At 41.6% G+C, this 12,400-nt stretch overlaps 1 protein-coding gene and 1 long non-coding RNA gene across 9 annotated transcripts in view; one reads left to right on the forward strand and one right to left on the reverse strand.

The window, feature by feature from the left end:
* MLLT10 (MLLT10 histone lysine methyltransferase DOT1L cofactor) overlaps positions 1–12,400 on the reverse strand; it is a 141,436-nt gene that overhangs the window by 21,633 nt on the left and 107,403 nt on the right. The gene's annotated exons all lie outside the window — the stretch shown is intronic.
* Positions 4,068–7,354, forward strand: LOC146081209 (uncharacterized). The gene is made up of 3 exons (XR_014475085.1): positions 4,068–4,175; positions 7,108–7,174; positions 7,281–7,354. It is a non-coding gene; the product is annotated as an uncharacterized LOC146081209 (long non-coding RNA).

Consider the following 12,400-nt stretch of genomic DNA (forward strand, 5'->3'; position numbering starts at 1 on the left):
AAATGCCAAAAGTGGTTCTTATCTGCCATCAAATTCTAGATTTCAAATAAGATAAAGTGCGCTAAATAAATAAATAAATAAATAAATAAAAATCTATCATCATAATCATTATCTCTAGGAAGAAATGTAGGTCTCTGAGAAATTAAAATAAATATGATTTTTTGGGGAAATAATATATTAATTAATCCATTGCTTAAAACTGTTTATTTGGAGTGCTGTCCAGAAAAAAAAAAAAAAACACATTAGATTAAATCCAATTTCTAAGTAATAACTAATTTGTTCCAAAAGGACAAGGAATCGGAATAAATACAAGCAGTAGAGTGGTACTTGGTTTACTTTCTCTTCACCTCTCTGGCTGTCTCATTTAAGAAATCCTGCCCAAGAGTCCAAACTGGGTATCAAATGGTTTATGTGCAAAACAAGTACATGGCAGGAAATAAAAGGAGATTTACACCAAACACCGGAGAGTGCGACCAATCAGTGCGGACTAGATTCAGCACGATTGTCATCTGGCCCTGGCTGCAGAACAGCCCTCTCTAACTTTTCTACAGAGCGTGCACAAAGTCCACTAATGAGCTTTCCACAGACAAACATTGCTGTAAGAGAACAATTATACAGAGCTTAGGCCTGTCTCCGACATTACTGTTCATGATTCTGTAACTTATCGGTTCATACATTTACTATACCACGTTTCAGGTATATGTAATAGAAACGTGTTACAATACTAAAAAAGCACTGTTGCCAATAGCAACTAGATTGGGACGTGATGCTATTGCAGTATAGAAACAGGAAGGCCAAAATATTTTTATGATATGGGCAATGCAAAAATTAAAACACTGGCTTTCATAAACTAACTTTAAAAGAAATATAATGCAACGCCTATTATAATGTCTTTATGCCGGAGCACTCTCTTATTGGAGAGGTCTCGCTTTGCATGAATATATCCTAATTGTATTATAAGGGGTCTCCTTATGACACTGCTCCCTGCATAGAGCTTATGTCACATGCAGAGTACACTGCATCAGGAAGAGGCGCTGGATACAAACCAGTGAGCGCACACTTACCCTGATTGCCATCTTATGCTAATGTCACTCTGACAGGCTGTACACTAATTTCTGGGGACGGTTCTGACACTTGGCGGTGAGGGGAATGGTAACAAGCCCCTGCTGTTCTACACACTCCTCCAAGTCACTGTTCCTGACTGTAGTGTGTCCGCTCATCTCTGCTTGACCAATGTTTGGCTACTTTCACCTATTCACTGCTGGATGGTGCCCACATCATACCGATACATAAACACCTCATGCACCGGTGACATGATCAGTAAAATTACATCTACAAATTAGATATATCTACCCCTACTGACCTAATGTAACTTGTACCTGCTAACATAACATTTTGTACAGCCCTGGTCTTACCTCAATAACACCTTCACATATTGGGCAGCTCATTAATCAAATGCTATGGTGTTCCGAAACACGGGAAGGTCCAGTGTTGCTATCTGCAGGCAGCAAAAGTCTCCAGTCCGAGATCTCTGCCACCCTCACTATAATGTGGTTGCTGAAATACACCCATTCCTTACTGTACTGTGATTGGCTAACAGGGGCATTAGCGATGTCTGCATTGGAGACAGAAGAGGAGCCTGGGGAGGAATCAATAGAAGCCAAAGCCCTTGGTTTTTTTTTGTTTGTTTTTTAATTATTCGATTGATGGGATTGGTTGCATTATGTGTATGTGAAATATTATCAAGTGTAAAAATCTATTTAATGCAAATATATAACTCTTGGAAGATATATTAGAGATGCTCGGCAAAATGTAACAATGGTAGTGGAACATATAAGGTACCAACCTGAAATTATTTGATGCACTTTACAACAACGCCTGGATGACTCTCAGACCCAATTCAGAACTACATTTTATAATGCCAGTTTAAAAAAAAAAAAAAAAAAAAGAGAAACACAACTTAAAGGGCGGTGAGCAAACTCCTGCACACTCAGTACTAAAAAGTAATAAATATTTAAGTTGCGCATTATTAACACCTTTGCATTGCAGGTCTAATGGCAGCGCAGGGATTAAATGTGAAGCGGGAGATTCATGTTCCACTCACAGTGAAAACAGGCCACAGCAAGCATTTATTAAAAAAAAAGTGCAATCATCCTGTCAATACACATTAAGGGCATGGGATTCCAACAAGCTGGAAAATTCCACAGCTGAAGTCGGCTTTCGCTGTCTCCTAACAATGGATGGCACTATGAAAACGGATGTCTACAGATAAAAAAATAAATAAAAACATTTGGTGATACTTTCCCACAAATCTTGGGAAGAATTACCCGCCAATATTTCCAATGATTTTTTCCATCCCCCCAGCAAAAAAAAAAAAAAATCAAATAATTTAATTTTTTTTTTTTTTTTTTTTTTACAGTGGAAAAAGAATTAGAACCTGATTAATTGCTATGGGTTACAGGTCTACGCACAATTATTTGAAGCACACATATTATAATTAAGGGATCAGTAAAACTAAGAACCTGCAGGGAATCACTTGAATTCATTTCTGGATTATTATTATGTAATACAACCTCTTGGGTAAGACTACCTAATAACTGAACACTTAAGAGCAATAAGTTCTATTGGGCAAGAAGATTTTAAATAAGAACAAACAAACCCCCCCCCCCCCCCCCCCCCAAAAAAAAAAAAAAAATATATATATATAAAAAAAGATGGTGAAACGGTTAGATGAATGAACATTGTTATGTTAAGCACAAGGAGAAGGGCAATATTGATCAAGGCTTGAAGTGCGATAAGGTAGCACCCAATCTGCTGCTGTCATTTTTCAAACATAGCTGTAAAGTGTCAGTTAGGAGCAGATTGCCTGTTACTGTCTCTTCAGGCTCTGATAAACACCCCCCCTAAATGTTTTTTTATATTTCGTGTGTCTAATTAAGAACAGCTGAAACGAAATGGAGTGGTAAATAGTAACGTCTCTGTAGAAGTCGCCAGTGTAGATGTATTTCAGATATGCAGTGGGTACACAGGTTGTTGTTGTGGCACAAACTATTTCTTTGTGGTTTATACATGTGATCTAAAAAAGCTTTACGAAAAATACCAATTTAGTAATAACTGAATGGACTGTAACTTCCAAGTTTTTGCTACTGTGTACATTTATTATATATCACACAAACATTCCGCAGTGCATCAGGCCTAGCCATAAACACACACAAGCCCCGACAGCCATTTTATCAGAGTGAACTTTCTGGATATTGAAAGTTTTGAAGTATTGAAATTATTCTCGATATACAGTTACCAATCTGCAAGCGGAAATAAATAAATTGCAAAATACGTTAGTTTGTTGGGTTTTTTTTTTTTTTTTTTTACACAGGTTGACAATATAAACTAGAAAAAAAAAATCATTAATAAAAAAAAAAAAAAAAAAAGAATGAAAAAATAAAACTCAACCTATATTGGTAACGTCAAACCAAGATTGGTCACCATCAGGTAGTCTTGATGTGCATGTGAAATTTCAACCGAACTAGGAGACAACGTAGGACAGTTGAAGGTGAACCCCATACATTTCCACTTCCACTTTCTACAGGATGAATTGTATAAAGTGTGGGTGTACCGTGGGGTTAAATTTGTACAGCACAAGATATTTTCTTCACCAGGCCCCTGGTTTTTTTGCCTCAGCTCCCGACAAGTAAGGCTTTAATACTCAGCGTGTGATGAGAGATGAAGCCAAGTGTGAACAACTTTCAGGTCCCATGAGGGGGCTGACTGTTCAAGCTGTCAGGTTCAATTGCATCATTCGACATTATTCAATGCCCCAAACTGCTCCCTAATTGTTAGGGGCTTAACATATTCAGAGGCATTGTTTAGGCTAATGCTGAATGCCCACAAGTCGAGCTTCCATAAAGAAGGGGGTGGGATCTCATTGTACTTAAACCATACTGAACTCTCCACCACCGTAGTCTCCGGTGCTGTCCCACGTATGAAAAAGCGACTTTTAGACTGCTTTAATCAGTTTATATACTATCAATAAGCCTCTTATTTTATTACTATAGGTATATAGCCGAAGATTTTGTTGCGCTGCTGCAGAGACAGTTCATTGGTTCGATTCAATTGTAGAAGAGACCGTTCCTTTCAATCCGCTGCAGATCCACTTTATTCCGACAGCTACAAGCATTGTAAGTTCTTTTTTTTTTTTTTTTTCTATACCCGATATCAGATGTGACATCTCATGGAGACCATGCCAAAACTCTTAGAAATCTCGGAAAATCCGTTGCCTTAGCTAGAAAGTGCTTATTTTTCCAGTTGCATTCTTTATCCTCTTCATAATGAGATGGGGTCAAGCAGATTACTCGCTTCCTGTTCTGTCAATACTTTGTATCACTGAGTAAGAAGAAGCGGAGGACCAGGACTGACAAGAGATTGTGGAGTGTTTTTTTGTTTTTTTTAGTACTTTATTTTCCCCTCCCCGCCATAAACAAGCAATGATTCCTGAAAAAAAAAAGTTTTTTCTCTACAGCAGACATGGATTAAAAAAATATATATATTTTTAATTTAGGGATGCTCATGTGTGGATATATATATATACAACGGAGATGCAAAATGTGGCCAACAAATCAGCATGTAGCATCAATGGATGGGGCATGAATCTATAATGCTGCAGAATAGCTGGAGGAACTTGATGGGTTGACAGGAAACGGGAAATATGTTTACAAATCACAAGATTGCTAGAGGGCACACTACCCATATGCTGGTTGTTTTTGTATTTTTTTTTTTGTAAAAGACAAATTGTGTGCAAGATTTCAAAAGTTCAAACTTAAAAAAAAAAAAAACCACAAAGAATGAGGCGAAAAACTTAAATCAGAAACTACACGAGCTTAATGTTATATGAACTGGAGCGTGAGAGTTAGGAGTGCTGGTTTATGGGTTGATAATTGACAGAAAGGCCCAGAGGCCTAAGCTGTACCACTGCAAGTATCGTAATTATTTATAAAGCCCTGCAAAGCTTGACAATAGGTGTTCATAGGAGACCATTTATAAATATATGTATATGTGTGCATGTATGCACTGTATGCTTAGTTGAACTGTAGGTACACATTTAGGGTGTGTAACATACCATACACACATTATGTACACACATTATGGACATATTCTAGTTCTGTGGCCTATACATACACGTGTGCAGAAGAACGGACCTGACCGAAGGACAAGTTGAATGGTTTATTACATTAGTGACTGTGTTGTTCTGGCACAGAATTAACTGTTAGAAATGAGGAAGTTGACATGCTATTAAACGCATCTCGATGACATTGGGAAGAGGGGAATTTCTGGAGAGCAGACAATAGAACTGACAGGCACACTACTTAAACCACATTTTAAGTCCACAGACAGCTTGCGTACAGTCCTGTGTCATCCCCATCACTGTTACTAGTATAAAATGACTCCATAAAATGACTCTTAACATTTTTCTCCTGAGCAGAAGCCACAGAAGCTATATTCCCCATATACAGTACTACACTCAATGCACTACTTTAAGGGGTGGTGGGGAGGAATAAAAACAGGAGCAATATAATTAAGCTTTATATTGCTTTAGATAATTATACTCTAGCTGGACATTGTGAGGAAGACAATACAAAGAGTGTATTTATAGTATGGGGGGTATTTATTAAACCTCATAGATCACATTGTGTGTGGGAAATTACCAGACAATCAGATTCTACCTTACATGTTACAGACACCTTGCTAAGTATGACGACATCAGTACCACACTGAACATTTACAGTATATACAGTTCAAGGTAGCAACACAGAAAAAAAAGACACGCTTAAATAATTGCAATATTTTTATACTACACAGACAGGAAAAGCAACTGGACGTTTGTAAAGGAGTAACAACCCAATCACGCTCCATAACCGTTCCCTATTATTTAAGTTCCATGGGAATTTGTTCTGCTGTAAAAATAGGGCAACAAGCTGGCAACCTATAACCGACGCTAATATACCCCCACATCTGTCTTCTACAAATTGTTGATTCCTTACTTTTTTTTTATTTTTTTTTAAGACTAGCCTATTGTAACATTTTGTTTCTGTAATTCAGAATGACCACAGATCACATAATAGAATTAACAGTAAAAAAAAAAATTATATATATATAATTATTATAATAATGATAATAATAATAGTAATAATAATAATAATAAAAACTACCCACACACTCTTCAAATCTAGAGAGCACAAGAGGTTAGAGAGTATTTTATGTAAAAGTAGCCAATGGAGTATGAATCTTCAATTTAAGGTAAAATGGCTTAAAAATGTAATAATAGGGGTGGGATGACATGAAAAAAAAAAAAAAGTAAAAAAGGGGACCAGATCTCCTTTTATACAATATGGTCTTCAAAATCGCCTCCGTCACTATTGTTTTAGGCAGCTAAATTGAGGTCCGACTACACTCAGTTCAATGAAGAGGTCAATGCGGCCCGGTTGCCTGGAGACTGATGGTTGCTACAGGAGCACCAGATAAGCCATACTAAATAAGCTTCAGCTTGGAGGCAAAAAGCATTTACGGCTCAGAGCGAAACATAAGATGCAGCTGTCTCAGCATGTAGCACCGTACAAGACCATGCAACTGCCTTCACTTCACTCTGCCTGAATGATGACTTAAATGTGAAGCCAATCTCACTGGGACAAGGGCTAAAATAAGATTGGAAGGATTTTAATTAGACGGAATACAGGATTACTCTAGTACTGGGACGCCTTTGTTCTTCCTGTTGGGTCACATGTTACCGAAGAATCCCCCCCCCCCCCCCCACAAGCTGGAAATTCCTTTTGCTTTTACCCTACCCCCTGACCTCTTCCTACAGGATAATGTGTGCAGAATAGGCGTTCGCTCAGTCGGCCTAGAACGCTCTTGTGCTTGGCACGGTATAAAACACATTTACATTTATAGCTCGACAATTATGGCGTATTGTCGCAATTACAACCCACAAAATCTTGATCAGACATTTACATAGCAAAAAGGGAATTTGGAGAGTGTTCTGTACATAATTTGCTTTTATGTGGAAGATCTTTTTTTGGGTACTGCTATTATTTTATTTATATACTTTCCTTCCAGAAATGATGCTGCAGCTATAACCAAGGCCATTGTAATCCTACATGTGACAGGGCAAACATCTCAAAAGGTACGGAGAGGGCTAACTCTGACTAACAAATACACTACCGGGAAAGCTGGTCCCGATGGGTTTGTACTGAAATCGCTCAGTGCCTGTCAATTTCAATTTCCCATAGTTGGAGAGCAGGAACAGAAAACACTGGATGAATTCCAATACGACCATGCAGTATTCGTGTTTCAAGCCCCGCTACGGGTCTGAATGGCTTCAGGCTTCCTTTATGACTCTCAGTCAACAGGCCTGAAGGACTGTCAGTACATAGTGCCAGGGGTCTGGAGCAGAGGACATTACAAGGAAGCGGGAATTCTACGTTAAATGAAAAAAATATGGGATGCTTCACAACGTAGGTTAGAACCGGTCAGCGAGCTGTTGATTGGATGGAATGGCTGCACACTAGCCAGTTAAAGGATATCTACAGGTGTGACTATATGACAAAAGCCAGAAAAAGCAATAGGAATGTATACAATAATACAGGTACAAGCAAAATGGGTCAAAGTCATAATATTAATAAGGAGAAGTGTTAGGATAAATATTAAGGAGATCAAATTTTAGCTGAAGAAACACAACACTTAAAAAGCTATGGCTAATATGTGAGCTATGTAGTCACCTAATACGTAGATTTTCGCTGCTATTCATTAAAAATATTCTTATGCAACGCAAAATTGTACATCGCTGTTTATAAACACTTCTCTTCCTAGGAGAGGTCAATCCTGAATTTCCTGTATGATTCTCTAATAGACACTATTCCATACCACTGTTTATCCACTAGGGGCACTGTTCTACTGCAATCTACAAGGATGGTCACCTTGTTTGTTACTTAGGCAGAATGGCAGCTCTCACTAATGTTAAAATATTTGTAAATTTTCTTTCTTGACTTCACTTCAAAAGAAAATCTCAAACAAAATTTTTTTTTTTACATCAATCTGTGGGACTGTCTCACAAAAGGAGACAACCATTCTTTGGACTGTAGCAATATCTAAGCCAAACAACCTTCTGAAGTGCGGACAGTGATGCACTGTGTTCAGGTGACAGGTCTAAAGGCCCCCATACATTAGGCCGACTTGTCCGAAGGACAAGTCGGACCTAATCTACTGACAACTCCCCTGGGGGGGGGTCACATACGATTTGGCACTTGATGTGCCAGGTTTTGCATGTGATAAATCGCATGCGATTTATCACATGCAGTCCCCCCGGGGAGCTGCTGTCAGCGGGAGCCGGGAGCTGAGCAGGGCATGGGGGCTGCAAGCAGGCAGCGGACGCAGCCTGTAGTACCTGTGGTGAAGGGAGCCAGATGCCGAGCGGGGGACTGCAGGGCGCACTGGTCCAGGCGGTGAACTCCGCGAGGGGACCAGAGCAGAGACCGGGTGGTGTAGGGGAAGCCGGGCAGCAGCAGGCGGACATAGAAATAAATTAACAGTCAGTGATTGGCTGAGAGCTCTCTCAGTCAGAGAGCTCTCAGCCAATTACTGGCTGTCCCATTCATTTCTATGTGCCCGGCTTCCCCTACGCTACCCGGTCTCTGTCTCTGATCCCCTTGCGGCGTTCACCGCCTGGAAGTATCTATTTGCGGCATTCCCCCCGCCCAGGATAGTGTGCCCACTGCCTCACTAGCCCGGCTCCCTGCTTACAGTCCCCCGCTCGGCTCCCTCCACCGCACGTACTATACGCTGCGTCCCCTGCCCGCCTTGGGCTGCACAGAAGATTTAACAAATCTTCTGTGCAGCCCGTCCGACCTCCCGAATCCGACCCGATGCGCAGAGGACCGCGCATCGGGTCGGATGGGATGTCTGCACATGCGATTTGGCCCGATTTCACGGCCCGATTCCTCCGAATCGGGTCAAATCGGGCCCAATTTGCATAGTGTATGGCGGCCTTAAGTTTAACCGTCATCAATATGAGGGAAAAGTATTTGCAAAACTGGGCATTTTAAAGGAACATCCAGCAACAGAACACTGCCTTTTTTTTTCATGCCTAATCTTTTGTGATTATAGTAAACAGCTACATGTTTTGTTTGACAAATGATTGCACCATAATTAGTTTAACTGCAGAGAACAATGAATACCAGATAAGATTAAAATGAAAGCAAAAAAAAATACCAGAACAAAATAGAAGTGTACTGCTGGAGACACGACTAGATTTAATCTAAGGCAGCAAATTACAGAGCTGGACAAATGATTTCCCCTGTAAAGTATGGAGACATTTACAAAGTGCAGTTCAGGTATTTGTAATACTATGGGCGGAATACAGCTTCATGGCAGCTTTAACATAAATATTAGATAAGATATAAAATAAAATATAAAAATGTTGTTGTTCTTGGTGGAAGATTGGTGACCAATAAAGAAAAAATTTGGAAACCCATACTCCCCTTAACAGTCTCCAGTTTCTAGGGGTGGGGGTTCCGATTAATAGCACCATTGTTAGCGTATCTACAGACACATTCCTGGTGGTACAGTTACAGCCACTGATAACCCTCCCACATCACTGTCCTGGGTCCAGCGCTTTCACAATAAACGCGGGCCGTATATTATACAGAGGGCTATAACCCTTGTTATAACCTTGGTTGAATTGCCAGGTTGTTCGACCCGGGTTATTGGGTGTAGTGCTTTCACACTGCACACCTTGACCCGAGTCGTCACGTCAGCAGCCCGGTAATAACATGGTTTATTTTGGCGTTGTGATAGGGGATGCAGTTTAAATCCCGGCGTTCAGAATCCCGACGCCGAAATCCTGACACTTTCTCCCCCCGTGGGTGTCCACGCCACCCTCAGAGGGAGAATAAATTAGTGTGCCGAGCGTAGCGAGGCACCGGGCCCGCTGCGCGGCCAAGCCCCCCCCTTGTCGGGATTTCGGCGTTTGGGATTGCGGCGTCGGGATTTTGAACGCCGGGATCCCGACCGCCTGCTTTTCATGCCGAATCCTCTGAGCGACCCACTGGATTCAAAAATCAAGGGATAGTGGAGGCGAATACATTTTTCATATTCAGTTTGAGCACTTAGCTATTTTATTGTTTCTTAGTGTTTTTAATTGTTGATCTGTTTGGTGGTAATCGGCAACCAATGCGGTAGGAAACAGCATCATTGAATAGGCGACGGCTGCTATTTCCGCAGGCGGAAATAGCAGCCGGTATTGAAAACCGCCCTTATAGGTCATCAGGTACAAGATCTCCAGGTGTACGTGGGAAGAGGCACTCCATAACACACCAGAATAAAAAACACTATTTATGAATTTGAGGGAATTCTTAAACTTCTACAACACCCTAAATGATATCCTCTACTGGGGGAATAAAAAAAACGTATTCCATGATGATGCTCCCCACAATAATCATCACAATTCTGTATTTATTTAATGCGCTGCAATAGTTAGTAGATGATAGTAATTACACCCCACTGGCACTGGCTCGGTAGAACATGAGTGCCTGATGTAACCCTTACCTCCTCCTACCTCTGACTGGCAGACGGCGCAAAGCTGACTAGGCAAGAATGAGATTTCACTGTGCCAAATTATACTGATTGTCAGCAGCTGACTGGAGTAAAAGCAGCCGTGTCCCAGGTGACTGAGTAACAGAATAAAGGTAGGAGCCTGCAAGTGATGCAACCCCCAGAGGTGGGAATTGCATCAGTCTTGTAGCTATGGTCTGGTGGTTTATCTACCTTCAATGTGTTTATTACTATTGCAGTAAGCGCTTATTAGATCTATAATATCACCACTCCTGAGAGGCTAATAAGTTACACAGCAAGTGAGCTGGACACAAAGATTGGGGTATTAACATATCAATGATAATCTATATAACTGCAAATGTTTAATCGTTCTAGTTGAGCAGGCTAACGCTATATATATGTGTATTAGTGTGGGTCCAGTTATGTACCCTGAGAACAAGCGAATATAGATGCTGTTACAGTACTGGGCACTGTCCTCTGCTGTATGTCAGACGGCTTCTGACTGGCTCAGTGACACTTCTGGTCAGCACAGTACATTAATACCCCTTTTACACCGCCGAAAAATCCGGGTCAGCGGCGGGTCAGACCCAGATCTTTGGCGGTGTAAATCCCTAACGCTGTGTCCCTTTACACGGGACTTCTACCCAGGTCCTGACCTGGGTAGAACACGGCTAGGACCTGGGTAGAGGGCGGTGTAAATGGGAACGCCGGGTCGGATGACCCGGCTCCCATTTACATGAATGGGGAACGTCCAACCTGCGGACCGCAGCGTCCGCAGGTTGGACGGGTTGTCAGCCTGACACTGACAGCCGGCGCTGCTGTCTGCTATACCCTGCAGACAGCAGCAGCGGCGGCGGGGGAGGGAGGTGAATGGATGCCTGTGTGCGGCATCCATTCACCTCCTGTGCGACGGCGGGGGGAGTGTGCGCGGGGACTGGGGGCAGCCCAGCAGCTTACCTTAGTGCTGGGCTGCCCCCAGCAGCGTTCCGGTCTGGCGGCGGCTGTGATTGGCACTTGGAGATGACATCATCCTGTCATCTCCAAGCACCAGGGGGGGGGGGGGCGCGGGTGCGGGCCAGGCTGTCCGCCCGGTGTAAATTTCACTAAACGCCGGGTCGCACCCGGCTTGAACCTGGGTCTAAAAAAGCCGGGTGCGACCCTGCGTTTTGGTGTAAAAGGGGTATAAGTGAGAGACGGGCCCAGAGTTTAGCCCCAGGCGATCCTATTACCCATGACTGCAGGTAATCGGATACTGCTGTATGTGTGACCAAGATGCAATGACCGTGGGCTTATACTGAGAGCTGGGGTTCCAAAGAAAATGAAAAAGTGCAAATAAACACTGCATTACATTCAAAGTTCAAATATTTATTGTAATTAGGGGGGGGGGGTTTAAACCAACTAAGTTACATTATTTTATCAATATAATTCTATGGTATGCCAATCTAAAAATAGAAATCAGTATATAAAATCCCAAAAGAAAAAAAAAAAAAAAATGGACTCACAAAAAGAACACGGAGAGCATTGGGCAAACTCATCAGCTCTAGTGACGCTCAGCCACAAAACAATGATCAGATTATAGGAAACAAAACACTGCCATATAATAAAATAATTTGGAGATATCTGTCAGCATGGCCAAGGAATGGCATGACCAAATAAAGTATTCACCAGAATTACCTGGCTATCTTCACCATCATGCTAATAAATCTAGGCTCACCAATACACCAGCCACCAATCATATACACTATCAACCAGAAGATCTGCTTTATTACAAGTGCACTAATGTAGAATATTCTCAGGCAAG

Source organism: Crinia signifera, chromosome 5 (genome assembly GCF_055691185.1).
Source record: "Crinia signifera chromosome 5, ASM5569118v1, whole genome shotgun sequence".
Taxonomy (NCBI): Eukaryota; Metazoa; Chordata; class Amphibia; order Anura; family Myobatrachidae; genus Crinia; species Crinia signifera.